We start from the raw sequence: 17,393 nt of genomic DNA, 5'->3' as shown, positions 1-17,393 counted from the left end.
GCCAAATCAGGAAGTTGAGTCAAGAGCTACAAATGGCAAAGGCACTTTCAATGACTTCTTAAAAGAAAAAGCAAAAACTTAAACTGAAGATGTTTGTGTTTCTCTTGGCAATGTGTGTCCTGTTAGGATGATGTCAGTCCTAAACCAATGATGGAACAACACTGAAGCCATTTCATTTTTTAAAAATTTATCAGGTATTGAGAAGCCACATTGTCATCTCTGTGGTTTTAGGACACTTCTGGTTTTCTACCATCTGCTGCGTGGAATATTCACGTAAATGGGGGAAGGACATACAGTGAAACTTTGGGTTGTGTTTGGGTGTGTTTCCCTTAACTCATCTGCTCTTCCTTGCAGTAAAACCTGAGGTTACCTCAACGGTGGTTACTGGTAATTCTTTGAGGTATCGTGTCTTATTTAGTGTGTATTGCTCGATGAAAGCGCTGTTACATAGAATATCTTTAATACTAGACAGTGAATCAGTGTAAAGAACTGAAAATGTAGGGCTACATCAAGTCTTGGGAAAGCAGAACATTTGCAGAACAATATTTGTTAGACTGACTTTGTAAGCAATCAAAATAGGCTCCTATTGATTAGGGAATGGATCTTCGTTTGAAAATAATACCCTTTAGCAGAAATTAATACTTTACTAGAGAAACATGGCAGACACCATCTAACCCTGAGTAAGTCTGACTTCTTATTTACAGACAGGTGAATTATTAACACAATTAACAAGACAGTGTTTATTTTTTGCCTTCTGACTGTCATAGGGTCTATACCAGTCATGGATAGAAGACAGTATTTTAAGCTTTTTGGTCTTTTACTAGCTGCTGTTGTGTTCCATTTTGACTCCTTTATGGAAGAGATTTGCTCCATTAGTTAACCAATTGTTAGAAATTTGCATGAAGCTTCTCAACATTCAGATTTTGAATAGAACTGTGTAAGAAAAAAATGAACTATTCCTATGTGTAATGCATCATCCTGAAAAACTCTTGACCGAGTATTTTAATTTGAAATTTCTCATCAATTTTGAGTCTAAGACATTGGGTAAGTACCTCATTTCTTTTCATAAATGATGCAGAATATATTTCTGTTCATGGCTCTAGTTTCAGATGGCTTTGAAAAATTCTTACATATTTAATTTGAAAGGCTTTGCTGGGATTTTAAATGCATATAATGAATTGCTACAAACAATATTAGTACCATCACAAAAGGAATAAAATACTAATTTGTAGGGCTGACTGAACAGCTGCCTTTGGAATCACTAAAATATTTTACTGAATCCTGAAGTGAGCTGAATTGTACTTCTTACCATTGGTGATGAATTTAGCTATTTTGAAAATATAATAATAAAGCTCTATATTAATATAAATACAGTAAAAATCTGTTTATGAGTTTTATAGATTTTTTTTTTGCATTAATTTTTGCCGTTGAGAATGTAATTGTTTTTTTAGAGAACAATGTTCTATGTATTTTGGTGTATTTGTCTGGAATAGGCTGTATTAGGTCTAACCAGTGTTCTGGTGAGGCTCTGCTCCCAAGCTAAAGCCTCTTGGTTTTGATTCCAGTGTTTCTGTTTGTCATAAAATATACGCTTTTGCTTACAGTAGTACTTTTACTATTCTAAATTACAGTGCTCTTAGTACTCATAGTACTTTATTCTAAATTATTCATGAAACTCTTTTATTGCTTCCAAATTTAAAACCAACTTCTTTTTCATATCGTGGTTTCCTAAAGTACTACAGAAATGCCAGGGTATATATCTTATGTAGCTACCTGAAGGGATGGTTTGGAGATGCACCAAAACACATCTCCTTCCAGGAATCTTGTTAGCAGCGGGTTGTACACGATTGCAGTGTACGAGGAGAGGTGTCAGCACCTCTGGGGACTGCTGCTACAGGACTGCTGGGATCAGATCCTTCCTGAAGTTTGAGGCAAGATGCTAATCCTTTTAATCCTGAAGAATGGGCATCACCTCCAGCTTTTGGAGCGTCTCCTTCTGTTCAATTGCTTAGGACAGACCTAATCGATTCTGTTTTACTCCTTGGGTAAGACACATTTACAAGGTCATTTGAGAGCTGGTGATGACCTATTGATCATTTACTGACAAGTAGAGCCATAAGTATTTGGGCAAAGTCATCTTCTAAGACTCAGGGTGTAGTTAATTCATAAGGGGAGAAGAGAAATATTTGGGGCAATTACAGAGAATTGTGGGGGAATTACATTAAGTCAGAGAAGTCTTCTGGAATGGCATCTTCTTGGAAATAACATAAAACTAAAAGAGAACCTCTATAATTTATTTATTAAGAACTGGTGCCTTTATTGATGGTTTTGCACTTTGTAGTAAGATACTGTCCTGTGGAAAAAAAGCAGTTACAGGTTTGAGATTGCATGAGAACTCAAGTAGCAAACTGCCTTCTGTCAGGCACCCCCCAGACAGGCAGAACTGTGTGAACATCCACCGAGTGCCATCAGGTTTGCAGGCAGCAGCAGGATCTGATCAATCAGGACTGACTGGTGCAGTTGTAGCAGAAAAATGTGTTTGACTTGATTTGTAGGTGGAGAGATTGTGGATGATTTTTATAAGCCTGACCAGTATGTGCAGTATAGAGAGAACCTGCTGCTTTTCCTCCACCCCCAAAATGTGGTGAGGCTCTGATGTGTGTCTGAATGTGTAGCAGTTCGTGGTTCCTTTAAAGTGCATAATCTCAGATGAGCTTTTCCTAGGGAAGAATTTGTACAGTTTTCCATATGCTCTCTTATTAACAGTTTTTGTTTTTTTCTGCCCTTTATATGTATAAAACCTCTATCTTGGCAGTTAATCAGCCTATAGAAGCGCTGTGGTATTCACACTACCGAGTTACGCTGTTGGGGGGCTTGATGGCATTCTTAATTGATCATATGGTTTTTCTATGCCAAGCTGTTTTCCTGTGTTATTATCGAAATACCCAGTGAATTGTGATTAATCATGATTTGGCACAGGCCTCTGAAATTACTGCCACTGCTGTAGAATGTAGATTTCAACATCTTTGGCTGCTGCAATTGCACAATCTTGTAATGACAGACGTACTTGGAGTTCCTTCAATACAAATGACATTATTGGCACACGTAGGATTGTATCCTAGATTATTTATTAGAACAACTACTGTACTTTTTATTGTACCTTTTACCCCTCCCCTTAATATCTAACCTAAGCTTCCTCTCAAAGTGACAAAACGACCTTAAATGCTACAAATGCACATATAAAGTACAAATGAAAGCAGGAAGGGCAACTGTTCCCCACGTCCAGACAGGGAGGTTAATGCTGTTGGATGTCTTTTGGCTGCTCTTGTATCTGCCTGCCTTTTGGGGATGCAGTGTGTGACATCTTACCTACCCGGAATACTGGAAAGCTGGAAGCTGCTCTGTGTCTGCACCATGTCCTTGTGTTATTTTAATCCAATTTTGGGTAGCAGAGGAGACAGACTGGCCTTTTCCCTGGTTTGACAGGACTCTGAACAATCCCTTTTATATATTTATGGTATTTTAGCATATGTTTTAGTATATGTGTTTACACCGAGAACCGATGGGTTGGATTTTTTAATCTGTGTAATTTAACTGTGTAAAGAAAGTACAGGTCTGTTACTTGGCCATGGATGTTTTTGGCATTGTTACACTATAAAAGGTAGTCAATAGCTAGTTATTGTCTGTTGGGGAAATGTTTTTCTTTAACATATATGGACCTTTCTCACTGGTGTTGACCAGGGGCTTAGCACTCATCATTGTGACTTTAAAACTCTAGCTGCAGTTTGCCTTCTTGGTACAGTTTCAGTATAACTCTTTCAACTAATGTAATCCAGATTTTTGTTACTTTCCTTTAGAGCTTGTGTTTGAAATGAAGTAAAAGATCTGTTTATTTTCATAAATGAGAGATGAAGATGGTAGATAACGGGAAAGTCACTGCAAGATTTATAAAACACAATAAATCCTGAATACTGTTATGTTGGCCAGCAACAACATTTTGACTATAAAAAGTAAATGGAGAAAACCCAGTAACTGTTTATATCGAATTTCTTATGGAAAATAAGCCATTAGGCCAAAGCAGATACTCACTTTGCTCTTGTAATTCTGTTTTCAACCATGATCCAAAACTGTGAGGAGCCAAAGAATATAGGTAGTCATGTATGCACATAAAACCAGTAACTTTTGTTTATCAGAAACTGAGGCTTATTTTACATTTCCAAGGTAGGCATGAGAATGTGGGTATGAACTACCCACAAATTAACTGTAATAAGTAAGGCTGATCAGATTGGAGGGGTTTTTTAAAGCAATGTCGTGTTCAAACAGTCTTTCCATCAGAGTAGTGAAAATAAGAAGTTAAAAAAATACATCTCTAAAGTGATTTTCAGTCCTCTAGGTTTCCAACTGTTGGAATTCTTGGCCATTGGTTTTATCCCTTTCTTCAAGTCATTTGTTGTGCACAGAGTTGTTTGTTTTTTTGTAACACAGTGTTTTGGGTGTCCCACATCAAGAGTCTGTAGCCTTGATCCACCTTTACTGAGTCTCCCGACACCCTCCCCCTTCCTCATTGACTTTGATGAGTTCACCAGACCGTATTTCTGTCTCTTCTGCCACTCAGACAAAACCTGTGCTCTCTTTGTTCTTTACATTTTACTGCTCATTGAACTGTCCTGCACATTAGTCACCCTCTGAGGGAATGAGCTTGCAAGTGGGAGCACTTGTGGAGTTGGGGAAATAATGTAGTTCCTGACTGTGACCAAGTGATGAAATTCATTAGCAAAAATTCCATCTTCTCCCTGTATATGGAGAAAGGCCAGAGTTTCCACCACATGGACAAGAACTCAGCAGTGCTCTGCTTTGAGATTAACAGGGCAGTTCACAGATCTGATTAATTTTTACAGATTCATGCAAGCAATGATTTGCAGCCTGTTCCTAGTTCTAGGCTCAACTTTCAACCATGAAGGCTGGAATTACGATTTTATTATTGAGAAGTCATTCTCTTGAGTAGTTTTGTGAGAGGAGGTGAGTGAGGTCAGTTGTCATTTTTTATGATCCATAGGCATAGATATAGTAAAGAAGAATTCCCCCCCCCCAATTTGTCTGATTTCCAATTTCGATAAGATTTTAGCAGTCATGCAAAAATTTGGCTATCTGTTGTTCTGTAATTCCTCATTTTTCTACTGGGACTGCTGCTCTGCTGAAAAAGGATTCAGTCACTTCTTCCTTTGCCTCCAGAATGTACTGCTGTGTTTTGAGATAGGAGGTTGTATCTCACTGTTTGAAAGGAGATACCATCAGTAAGAGGAGAGGTGGGAAAGCAGTAGAGTTCTCTACCTGAGCTGCTCCTGTTCAGTTCCAACCTGTGACTGGAACCTGGTTTAATTCTCTGCTACTGTTTGATAACAGTGCAAGCAGCGTTGGTGCTTCTAGAGCTGTATGAGGGGCTTGTGTTGGGATGAAGGCTGCTGGCAGGGAAAAAAGAGATTTGGGAGTTCATCAGCAAAGAACAGAAAACCTTGGGTGTGAGGGGAATCAGGGAAAGAATCCTGTGTACTTGTTCTATTTACCATTTTTTCAGCTCGTTTTGATTTTTTTCATCCGTTTCCACATCAGCTTTTGTTTGTCTGGATTGAATCTGTTAACACATCAGACTCAGTCTCCAGAAGTTGCTGGCTCACTCTTTGCCCACCAGTACCCAGAATGAGGTATGAACTAAACCACAACTATTTCAGGTAACTGAGGGCCAGAATGTAAGGTCATCATCTTGCAAATCCAGAGAACCGTTGCAGGAGCTCACTGGTGTCAAAAGGGGGAGTCTTTGTTCTCCCTGTTCTTTTCTCTGAAGGTAGCTCAAATGATTTTGCTCTTTCACCAGAGCACACAAATGCTGCTTGCTGATATGAATAGAATCAGAGAGTATCTGGTGGTAGTGGTTGTCTCCGTTTTACCTTTGAAAGGAGGATTGTTGCTGCCACAGAAGACTGCAGGTCAGAACAGAACAGGATGAAGTCCAGTAGGTTTTTCCTTTTGCTTTCTTGTGGTGGTGTTTTCATGCTGTCATTTTTGCCATTCTTGGGGGGAAGAATGGGAGAGAATCCCTTGCCTTGAAATTCCAGGTAGTGTGTTGAATAGAGGAGTGACTACTGAAAGGAGTATATGTGTTTGTTTGGGCAGAGTCCCAGCTTACCAGTGATATACAGCTTCCATCAGAGCTCTGGGAAGAAGAACTGAAAGCAGGAAGCCCCCATCACTACTTCTGCATAACAAAGACTGAGGGACTGGGGTGATGGTCACAGGCAGAGCACTGTTATTGTATCACAAATTCTTCACAGTCTAATTCAGGTTTGAGGAATCACTGATCCCCTTTTCTGTGATGCCTACAAATTCCTCACTTCAGACACATGATGTTGAAGGGTTACACTGTCCAGCTTCGTTCTTCTCTTCATCCCTTGTTCTCTTCCTCATTTTGCCAGGTCTTGTGCAAGGATTCATTTAACAAGACATGACTGTAGGGACATCATCTCGCCCAGGCTGGAGATGATTCTCTGTGTAATGCAGAGAAAGGTTTTCATTCCCAGCCATACAGCTCTTCTTAAGTGGTTTTAGACAAGGCTAACTAGATTTCTAAGGAAATGCACAGATATATATAACAGTCTTGTGATGAGTTTCTTCCTGTGGCCATAATAGATAAAAAGTCCACACTTCTGCATCCTGTGCCCATAGTGTGGTTTGCCAGGGCAGTGTGCAGGACATGCTCTTTAAGGTCAGGTCCAGGGCTCAGAGGACAGACACCTTGTCCTCTACCACCTCCTGATTGCTAGAACTTTGTCTTAAAAACAGGGCTTCTTAGAACTCTTCTCCTTAAAGATTTCTCACTAGTTTCACACCTCCTTTCTCAAAGTGCCCCCTTTGTGGGAACTGTGGTTCCACAGACTGCTGAGAATTCAGCTTCGGTAACCTTTATTTTATAAAGAAATTTGAAACCATAATGACCTAGGCAAAAAAAGTTGGCACGCAAATATAGACACAAGATACCAATGTGCCATTTCTTCCTTTTCTCTTATTCCCTTTACAATTCCTGAGAGCCATTTGGTGTTTATTCATTGTCCTGGATGTCCATCCTCTCTTGTGCTGTTCAGCTATGTTTCCGTGGTGGTGGTACCTGCCTCCTGCAATAGGGTGTGTGCTCCTCTCACAACTGTGCTCTCCATGTGAGTTAGTCCAAGGACAGTGGAACGAGAGCTTTGTGGTTTCTGTGGAGTGCAGGAGAGACTCTCCTTTACACAATCTTGATTTGCCTCGGAGGACAGGATGTTTGAGTTGTTCACAGCTCCCTTTTTGTGAATGCCATGTTGCAGTATTGTCTGTACGTGGTCAGTCACAGCAGTTCACAGGACACACAGTATGCAGCTGCCTCCAGAAAATGCTTCTTTGAAGTGATGAAGGGCACATTTGGATGAGACAGCTCATGTTCAGTCACCTGACAAGGGTGCAGTCTCCATGGCTGAAAAGCAGCCCTTTCCTATGTCTGCTGCTGTGCCTTCAGCTTTGTCTGGCTGCTAAGGAAGGTGCTTGAGGCCCCTCAGTGAAAAGAAGTGGGCTGTGGCTGGTTGAACAACTCTGTCTGTCTCCCTGTCCCAGTGCAGCTGGAGAGGCTGGCAGAGACTTTCACTGGCTGTGAGTCATGGCTGTGCTGGGATGCTCTCAGGTATGCCAGGATGGGAGATGACTCCTCACAGAATCCCATTCCAGGCTGGTGGTGCAATCCTCAACGTGCTGTACTCTGACACATCACAGGAATGAACTGAGTCTCCAAGAGGAGCATTCCCTGGAACTTCTCAGAGCTTAAGTATTACCAGAACCTGTCCCGCTCCTGTGATGCTGAACACGATGTTAAAGCCTCTTATTCATCTTCAGTTTGAGAGAGAAAGGATCATTATTTGGATGAGAGGAGAATAAGTTACTTGATGAGTGTAAGTGACTCTTAGAAATACATTATGAAGATTAAATACTGACAGTTTATGTGTTTTTAGTGGCAAAACCGTTGTAAATTGATATTTATTACATTATGCAGGTTGTCCTAATTTGCAAAGTTCTTATTAATTGTAGAAAGAGAAAGAGGCAGGAAAAGGCTCAGTGAGCTAAATGCCAAAACAGCATGAGGACTTAACACAAATTGAGTTTATGGAGACCAAGTTGGGGAAAGCGATAAAAAAAAAAGAGAGGTACACAGACATATAAATAAATGGATATTTCTATTTATCAGGTCATGGAGTACTAAAGACTTATATGTATTGGTCATACAGGTGACATCATCCTTTAATGATGACTGACTTTTTGTGAAGAAATGAGTTCTAAATTTATATTCGTGGGTTATGGTATGGATCTCAAGTATCACTGGAGAAAATTGTTGTAGCCACACATAATTATTTGCTGATCTCCTTATTAATAACAATCCCAAAATAGATTTTCTGGCCTGGTTATTTATTGCTTTTCCAGACACTCCCCCCATATCACTGAAAACTGAAAGTTAAACTCCTTTCTAGTGAAACCTTTAAAGTCTAGACAGCAAGATCGATTCTTCTAGTTTGAGAGTCTGCATTATGCCATAGGAAGAGACTAATTCATCATACATAAATATATCAGCAGATACTCACAGATTTGTTCTTTCTCGAAGAAAAAAATATATTGAGTTAGGAAATGCTGCTCTCTCTGGACTACAGTATTCTCTTGAAAAATACTGCAAGTGATAGGTAAGCCTGTAGCAGCTATTTAGAGGGTGGTAATGAGCAGTGGAAATTCATACATTTTTCATGACTTGTTTCCAGCACTGTAGGTTAATGGAGTCAATAGTGTCTCTTTATTGTAGAACCACATCCTGTCTGGTTGAAAAGGATGGGATTATTAGCCAAGTCTGTCTCTCTCTGCGACTTTTTTGTCAAGACAGGAACTGCTTCATGCCATGCTGTCTGGCAGCATTGCTCAAAAGCTCTTCTGTCACATGTCCTCCTTTCTTCCAAAGGCATTGGCTCCTTTTCTGAGGGGCAGAGATGAATGTTAGATTCTATGAAATCTGAAGGTGTTTTTTGGATGTGGTTTTAATGACTTTTGATGTCAGTGCTTCCACCACAGTCTGCTAATTAACGACCAGTTGATGCAAAACACTGGCATATATTTCCCTGACTTTGGTGTCAGGCATCTCTGATGTTTCTTTTGGGTGCTTATATGGTCAAACCGACTGTGTGTTTGTGGTAAATTTGTAACATCCTCACTGAGGTTGAAGGGCAAGTCGCTATACGCAGAATTATTCTCAGTTATTTGCATGTAATATTCAAAGAAGAGCAGACTTAGAATTTACTGTCTGCTAATGTTGATCTGTTCTTTTGATTTTGGCAATGCGCTGTGTATGAATCATATTTAATGGCACAGAGAAGGCACCATGCTCTGCGAGGGAATGAGGCCGTGTTGCATCTGTTTGAGTCAGCAGCCACCGTGTTCTGCTGCAGCTCTGGTCGGAACAGTCCGGAGGTTATTTGAGGGTACAGTGAGTCACAGCAGAGCCTCTCCACTGATCACTGCTCTGCAGGGGGACAGGCAGCCCTAGCACAAACTCTGGCTGGAAGAAAATCATTTAAAATCAAAAAAACAAAGTGCGGTGGCTTGAAAAGAAAAAGACTTCTGATTATATGAGGGGGAAATGCTATAATCTAAGTAAGTAATATTTCTGGGTATCGAGGGTCTGCAGGTAGAAAGATTTCCTTAACGTGCCTATTCCATTTCTATAGAACTTGCACTTTCTTTATATAAAAGCAAATCTGGCTGATAGATCCCTAATACTGTGAATGAATTTACTGCTTGAGCTGAGTAAATAGTTCATTAAACATAAGGCCAGGATTTTGTAAAAAGCATGAGTATGAAATGAATTATGAAATCACCTCTGGTTGCAGCCACCTCTGCTGTACAAATCTGTAAGTAACAGTGTGAGTACTGGTTCATCCCTGTTTCACAGCACCATTACAGCAAAGCTGATGAGCAGCTGAAGCGAGAAGTACTGTAATTCCTCTTGCTGAGGTGGTGAGAGAGCAGAAAGCAGAAAGAGGCCAACTGGGATTGACCATAAAAAGCATACTTCCTTTCAGAACTAAAAATAAAACCTGTGAATCCTGAGTACCAAAGCTTGTCTACCAGATAATTATGACGCTCATTTACATAGTCTTTTATCTCCTTCTAGGCACTGGTCTGAACAGTCTTCTGTTAAAAACTGTTCCAGCCTCTGTGGTTGCCTTGCAGCACAGGTTTTCGGGCTGCCGAGCTCAAAAGGCATCTGACGACTTAGGTTGGTTTTAAGCAAGGTCTTGTGGGTTTGCGTTGTGTGGCAGCCTGCCAGGGATCCTGGGAGCAACTGAGCTCTGAGCAGCACAGCACTTCGGATTCAGCTGTGGAAGCTGAAGAAGATCCTCATCCCGGGCTGTCATTTTGTTTTAGAAGAGAGATTGTGGAAGAGTGGGTGAATCCATGCAGTTCCAGACAGGGGCCCCCTTGCCTGCTGCTCTTTCATTCAGTTCATTTGGTTAGGAAGTGAAATACAGAAGTTCCTCTTAGCCTGGTGAGCTCTGGGGTCAGTGTGCTTCCACACGGTGGAGTTTCAGTAATATCAGCTTCCATTTTGAGTTCAGGAGATCACAGACCAAACAACCTGTACTTTAAAACCATTACTTGGGTTGCAAAGTCAGCCGTGGAAAAACTGGAAAACATTTTGTTTTCCTGTGTCTGAATGAGGCTGGAGGTTTAAATTGGCTGTGCCAACTTGCAGTCCTCTGTTCCTGAACTTTAGAATTTTGTTTCATTTTAACTGAATAAAATGATAATTAAGGATGCATATGCAATGAAAGGATGACTGTCTATGCCTAATATTCTTTCTGTGTTGTCTCAAAATCCAGCCTAGAGATGATCCAACAGTTTTTCTGTCAACAGAGTGAGATGGTCCTTACCTGGGGCCCACTGATTCACTACGCATTTTCCATCATTCTCAAACTCTTGAGTATTTTTAAATTTTAAATAATGCAGGTGATGTATCTTTATTCATTACCCTGCACACAGTGCTGGGAATTGTCCAGAACGTGCTAATTCCTAAAAACTGAAAAGTTTACTTTTATAGCTAAGCTGAGTAAAAGACAGATGAAAAAGAACATTTCTGTGGAGTTCTACAAAATACCATGGTGGAATATGGCAGAGAGAATTATATGAGATGTAGTTTAATAACTGTAGCTGAGACATAGTTGATCAAAGTATTTCACATATCATAGAATTTAGAGTGTCTCATAGTTGTTCTGCGTAAAAGTACTTTAAATACATTAAAATATTCAAAGGATGGATTTTTACTCTATTTTCATAGGTAGTGTCTTGATGCATGGTATATTAAATTTTAATCAGGGATGGAATCCGTCCGTTCCATCACTGGTGCTATAAAAATAGAAGTGACCAGTTATCTTTTTAATATAGGCATCACTTTTTTTAATGTTTACTTTAGGTCAGGAGTTATATAAGGCTTATTCCTAGTACTCCTCAAATATAATTTCTGCTCTACTTTCCAATGCCCAAAATAGTTTTCTGGTTAAAAAGCATTAATTATGAAGATGGCTATACCGTGTTTTCCTCCTTTATAGAACTTCATATCAATAATGCTGTATGTTCAAATAAAACTGAAAGTAGGTCAATTGATTTTTTTATTTTATTTTTTTTTAAAGCCAGTATAGCATGGACTTCAAGCACGTTTTTCAACTCTGGAAAGAAAAAATATTGTTATTTACACCGAAAGCCATTGTTGGAGAATAAACTGCAGTACCTGTGATTCCCTTTCTGATCCAAAAGGGATTTGTTGATAGATACTCGGTGGGAAGTTGTTGCCATTAAGAATGCACTCTTGCAGCTAGAACCCTTTAAATGCTGTCTTTAATTGTTCAAGAAATACAAAGGAAAATTTTCTTTTCTTTGGCTGAAGTGTATAGGGGTCTTTTGTATGATCTTGAAAATAATATCAGTATATCTTTCTTTTGCTCAGCCTGTATTTTTACAAGCTGCCTTGTTGGCAAACATCCTTTTGAAAAGCCTCAGGAAATATTTTCAAGCAAGGTTCACACAAGGCAATGATTGAAAATGCTGTTTTGGTGTTTGTGCAGGACACCAGGGTGAGATTTATCAACCCACAAGGACTTTGTGAAATAAAGTAATGGAAATGGAAAGAGCATGACTTTCTCTAGTAAGAGGTGTGGATTTCTGATGGCCTAAAAGTACTGTATGCCTGCAGATTTCCCTGTAAGTCATCAGTTTGGTCTACTTTTTTTTTATAGTTTCATCTTTTGATACTCTCTCTCCCTATAAGCCTTGTTTTCCTAGATTTTTTTTCCTAATATTTTGTTTGTAAGACTATGAAGATTTTACAGCAAATTTAAGTAAAGTTTTTGTATGGCAAAAAATTATTTCAGTTTATTTGAGATGCATAAAATAAATGCGCTGAAAGTGTTCATCTCTGCCATCTTTTTGAATGATGATGGTAACAAGGGAATCAAAACCATTACTGCAGTTGTCTTTCTCAAATAACATGGATTTTTACAAATGCAAGCTAGTTTCAGGACCCTGGAGTAATACTATTAATTTAAAATGTTTTGTTATTTTGGCTTGTACCCATCTCCCAGATGAGACAGACATTTATTTCATACAAGTGTTGATGATGTCAGGCACTAATGGAAATACAGTGTTCTGGTAGATCAGCTGCTAATCTGAAATAACTTTATTTCTAATTTTAAATGTTTATGAACTTGGAATTCCATAATATGAAGAAATTGTTCTGTCAAACTGTCCACCTTTATGTAAGCCTCTCTGTGAAGTTCTTTCATTCAGAAATGCATCGCTGGCATTTAAAAAAAAATATTTTGATAGTTGAATATGACTAGCCCTCTAAAATAATTGTCTAAATGCACATTTGATTGCTTACCAAGCATTTTAGCATCATTTTAAAAAGCAGGTAGTGGTTACATGTCCTCAGCTGACCTTTATATGGCTTCTCTTTCCATCTTGGCTTTAGCTCTAAAGATCTGCTGAATAGCAGCAAGCAGTGGGAAAAGACTAAGTGTAAGGACAAAGCAAACCCCCAAATTATGTCACAGTCCAAACTAACAGTGCATGTCTACCTGGCACAGCAAATGCAGTCAGGTTAGCTCAAGTAAAGAGGGTCAGAAGAAAATATTCTCATCAGGAGTCTTAAACAGGCCTGGAACGTGGCTGATGGTGTGGCCATGGATGCTGTTGAGGTAGAACATTACTGCCTTCAAGTACCAATGGCTGCCCAGTGGAACACTGGAACAGCAGGTTCACAAGAAGCAAAAAAAATGTACTTTATCAACTTTATTAAGTTATTGCCATGTTGCCCTTGCTGCTGAAGGCCGTGCTGTGGCGGAGAGTGATGTACGTGGATGTGACCAGTGGTCACACTGATGCGGGGAGGGGACATGACATAGGAAAGAGGATGCGAGCTCTGGCCCAGGCAGTCGGTGTGTAAACCCCTGTTCGTTTGCCAGTGCTGCCAGATCATTCTGTGTGTTCTGTTCTGGGTTGAGGAGGGGAACTGCGTGTGTGGGAATTGCTGAAACCAGGTAGTGACCTCGTCTGACCCAGTATCCCTGCTCGTATTTTTGTTAGGGAGGAGATGGGAATAACAGTAGTTATCACTTTTGTCTGCTGTGATCCACCACTTGGACAAGGTTTTGTCAGTTAACTTCTTTATTCCTCATTTCCTTTCTTCCTTTTTAGGTTTTATATTTTTTTAATTTTCCTTGTGGCATCCTTTGATGTGGTTTAGGGAGCTGTATGTGTGGTCAGAGAGGGAATTTTGCTGTTCCATTTTGATATGCCTTTTTCAAGGCTCTTTCTGCCCTCTTGGAGGTTTCTCTTTATGTTCTCTTGTACCCCTGCATTAGAATGAACAATTCTCTGCAGTGATTTCATCCTCCTCGATGAAGACAGGACAGGCAATGTTAACAGCACAAAGTAGTGAAGCTGTAAAGTCAAATTTCTGGGCCTTCCTAGTTTTCTTTCCTTCCCCTTGCCAGCATCAGAAGTCAATTAGCATTGTTTCAGCAGCTGCCTGAGTTGTAAACTCCCGTTGCTCTCCCAGCCTCCTCAGGACCATCCCAGCTTTAATTCCATAGCATTAGCTGCCAAGCAAGGCCATGGGTATTTGTCAGCCTAAAGTATTTCATACCTAAGATATTAAAGCATGTATCTGAGAGTGGCTTTCTGATAAATATAAGTGTCATCCAAATCTTCTGTGACCAGTTAGTACTTGACCAGGAAAAAATAACACACCCATACAGCAAGACAAAATAATCCGTAGTTTTCAGTTTGTGATTTTCATGCTCTTGGCAGAAAATCCATGTAATCCCTATGTTTGGATATGGTTTATTTTGGGATTTGGAAATAGAAGGTAACTTTTCTAGCCTGAATTAGTCTATGCAAGAAAAAAACAACCAATAAACCCAAACAATAAAGCCATTACTGAGGTTTAGCTTCAAAGTTGTCATATCTCAGCTCGTGTTGAGGGCATGGCTGCGAGGCACAGAGATAAAACTGGTGTTTCCTCAGCTCCCTGATGGCCTTGAACACACAGTCGTGTGCACTTCATATGAAAGAGTCTTTGCTTTGTATGTACAATTACCCAATTCTACTTCTGCAGTGCCTTGAAGAGAGAAATGGAGCTACCTGAAGACAACTTCCTGCCGCCAGTCCCAGTTAACAGACCTGCAATCATCTGTTATGCAACCATCAGAAAAAGCAAAAGAGTTAATGGGGCTTGCAGGTGAAGGAGGTATCAGTTTAACCTCATCACTGCAGTAGCTGCAGCAAAGAGAAATCTCGGGTACTGAGAGAATTAATCCGAGGAAGCAATTTTTACTTTTGCAAAAAATAAAAAATTCAGGGTAGTAGATGACACTGCCACAATATCTTTCGTAAGCTGTTTTTAAGGAATGGTAGCCTGTGATCTCTCCATATACACTGGTTGGCAGTCTTCTTCAGTCTTCCCCTGCCCCCCTGAATATTTTTGAATAACGGGAATATGGATTAAATTTTTATGTTATAGGTCAGTCTTTTGGAGACTTTAGCTATAAGATATAAACTGAGACAGGATACTTCCATACTACAAAAATCCCCACACCAGTTTGAGTATCTGTGTTGAAGGATTACACTAGAACTACTACACAGCACCTGAATCTTGCCTCTGCACTTAAACACTCTTCACTTAAATACTCAAATGTACCATGTTTTTGCTGGTTAACATTTTACTTCGATGTTATGGTGGAGGGAAACAAATTTTCACCGTCTCTGGTGGGTACAAGGTGCAAAGCCAAGTGTGTTTATATAGAGCTCTGGAGGCCAGCCCCAGGCTGTCTCCTGTGTCAGAAGCCAGGCTGTACAATTCCCGGGAGGATCTGCAGGTTACTGCAGTGTGTGCACCGGGATCAGCAGCACTGGATAAACTGTACCAGACACTTAGAATTCCACATGTACAGTGAGTAAACCTCCACCTGGCGTGCTTTGTGTTTTCTGATAGTAGTGTGGATGTTGTGATAGCAACTCTGCATGTTGAGACCTGTGCTTAAATGCTGCTTTTTGTCAGCCCCACCCCGGGTTGCTTTTGTCAGTCAGAGCAATTCTCATGTTAGAGGTTTCCCAGCTGGGATGATTATCTTTGTGGGAATGGAAGAGGTTGCTCAGAACATATGGAAACGTGCAGGTAGTGCTTGGGTTTTGCTACCTCACAGCTGCAGTTTTGAGGAAGACAGAATCTTTTTTTCACCTTTAATAATTCTGAAAACAAAACAAAACAAACCACCTCATGTTTGGAAGTAGAGTCCTGAAACGTGGTGTGAATGAAACAAATACAGGGACATCTGCTTGCTGCTTCTGAGAAGTTATAAGAGGAACCATGTACTGCAATAAAAGTGTAGATGCCAAAACACATGACTTCTCAGGGAGCCCTGCCAGCACCAGTCCAACAGAAAACTTCTGGTAGGGAAAAGAAGGGTGCAGTTGCTTACCAGCCTAGCCCAGGACTTCCTGGCCTTGTGATAAAGTCAAGTTTACCTCCTTAAAGTTTTTCAATGTAACCTATCTTTTTTTTCTTAATCTATTGGGGGAGGGAGGGGAAAGCCCCTCATTCACATTCATGAATTTTATCTGGATAAGTTGACACTATAACACAGTTGGGCCTTTTATTTTAATAAGTGTGTGGATCTTCTGCATAGTTCTTTCTTTCTTTAAGCACTGAAAAATTAGTATTTACTACAACTCGGTACCTAGAAGAAAACATATTATGGGATAAATTTATTAAAAAAATAAACCTAATTATTAGTTTAGTAAGTTTTAATTGGTCCTATTTCACCCCTTTTCTTTGTAAATATGAGCATTTAGTTAACAAACATGAATGCTTCTGAAACTGATGGTCATTTAGGCTCCACTTTTAGTGGGGGAAACTGCAGTCATTGCACATGTCTCAGTGTGGTAACTGTTGTCAAAACAGACTGCCCATGGGAAATCCTTTTGCAGAACTTGGTATAAAAATCTCTTTTCTCTGGATTAAATGCTGCCCTTCACTGAAGACTGTTCAGACTTCAGAGTTGATGGCTGATACCCTCTAAAATTCAGTACTTTGTGCCATGGAAAATAATACTCATTGTTCTAATGCAATAATTGCAGTCAGCTGTAATAATATGGTGGAGGTGGAAGTAGCTTTGATTTCCAACTGAGAAGTTCATTTAAATTAGTAACCAAAGTGGATTAGACCATCAACCATTGTTAGATGGTTGAGGTGGCCACAGAAATGCACTTTTTTACGAAATAAACTGTTTGTAAACCAGAGAGAAGTCTCATGGAAACCTTCATGGAGGGGTTGTTTGGTTAAGGAATCCCTTTCCTGCTGGAGCGTGGGTTTGATGCTGACAAGGGAGGCAGGAGAGAGAGGTTCATGTTCCTGGGTCAGAGTGAGGAGTAACAGAAACTACTCTGAAGTGGATGGAAGAGGATCTTGAAACTGGGCTTCCCTTTTCAAAGTTGGCATCCCTGTCCTCCATTGCCTGCATGGGCAACAGGCACAAAAACTGACAACAGGCCCGTAAACACTCAGGACACAGACTGAAATTGTTTAATGTTAGCAGGTCTCTCTTTGCTGATATATAAAGCCTGAAGGAATACTCCCCACCCCAGTCCATCCCGGGGGCATGGAGGGAAGCTCGCGAGTAAATGCTCTAATGGCTCTTTTGCACATCATCATCATGGCTGGGCTTCACAAACGAAGATTTGGGAAGGCTCTATCCACATTTGCTACAGGCACGCTGGTGGCT

The 17,393-nt window shown here is 40.1% G+C and overlaps 1 protein-coding gene across 2 annotated transcripts in view; it reads left to right on the top strand.

Annotated features, from left to right (window-relative positions):
• Nucleotides 1–17,393, top strand: part of JMJD1C (jumonji domain containing 1C) — a 163,711-nt gene that overhangs the window by 66,508 nt on the left and 79,810 nt on the right. The window contains exon 1 of one of the 2 annotated variants that reach the window (XM_018079920.1): nucleotides 777–1,044. The exons of the other annotated variant lie outside the window; for it this stretch is intronic. The gene's annotated coding sequence lies outside the window, so the exon portion shown is untranslated. Of the gene's footprint in view, nucleotides 1–776; nucleotides 1,045–17,393 lie in introns of those variants that run through there. 2 annotated transcript variants of the gene reach the window in all.

The sequence above is a fragment of the Manacus vitellinus genome, unplaced genomic scaffold, assembly GCF_001715985.3.
Source record: "Manacus vitellinus isolate BGI_N305 unplaced genomic scaffold, ASM171598v3 scaffold_48_pilon, whole genome shotgun sequence".
Lineage (NCBI taxonomy): Eukaryota > Metazoa > Chordata > Aves > Passeriformes > Pipridae > Manacus > Manacus vitellinus.
Note: the sequence above shows the minus strand (reverse complement) of the source record. Positions and strands in the feature narration are given on the sequence as shown.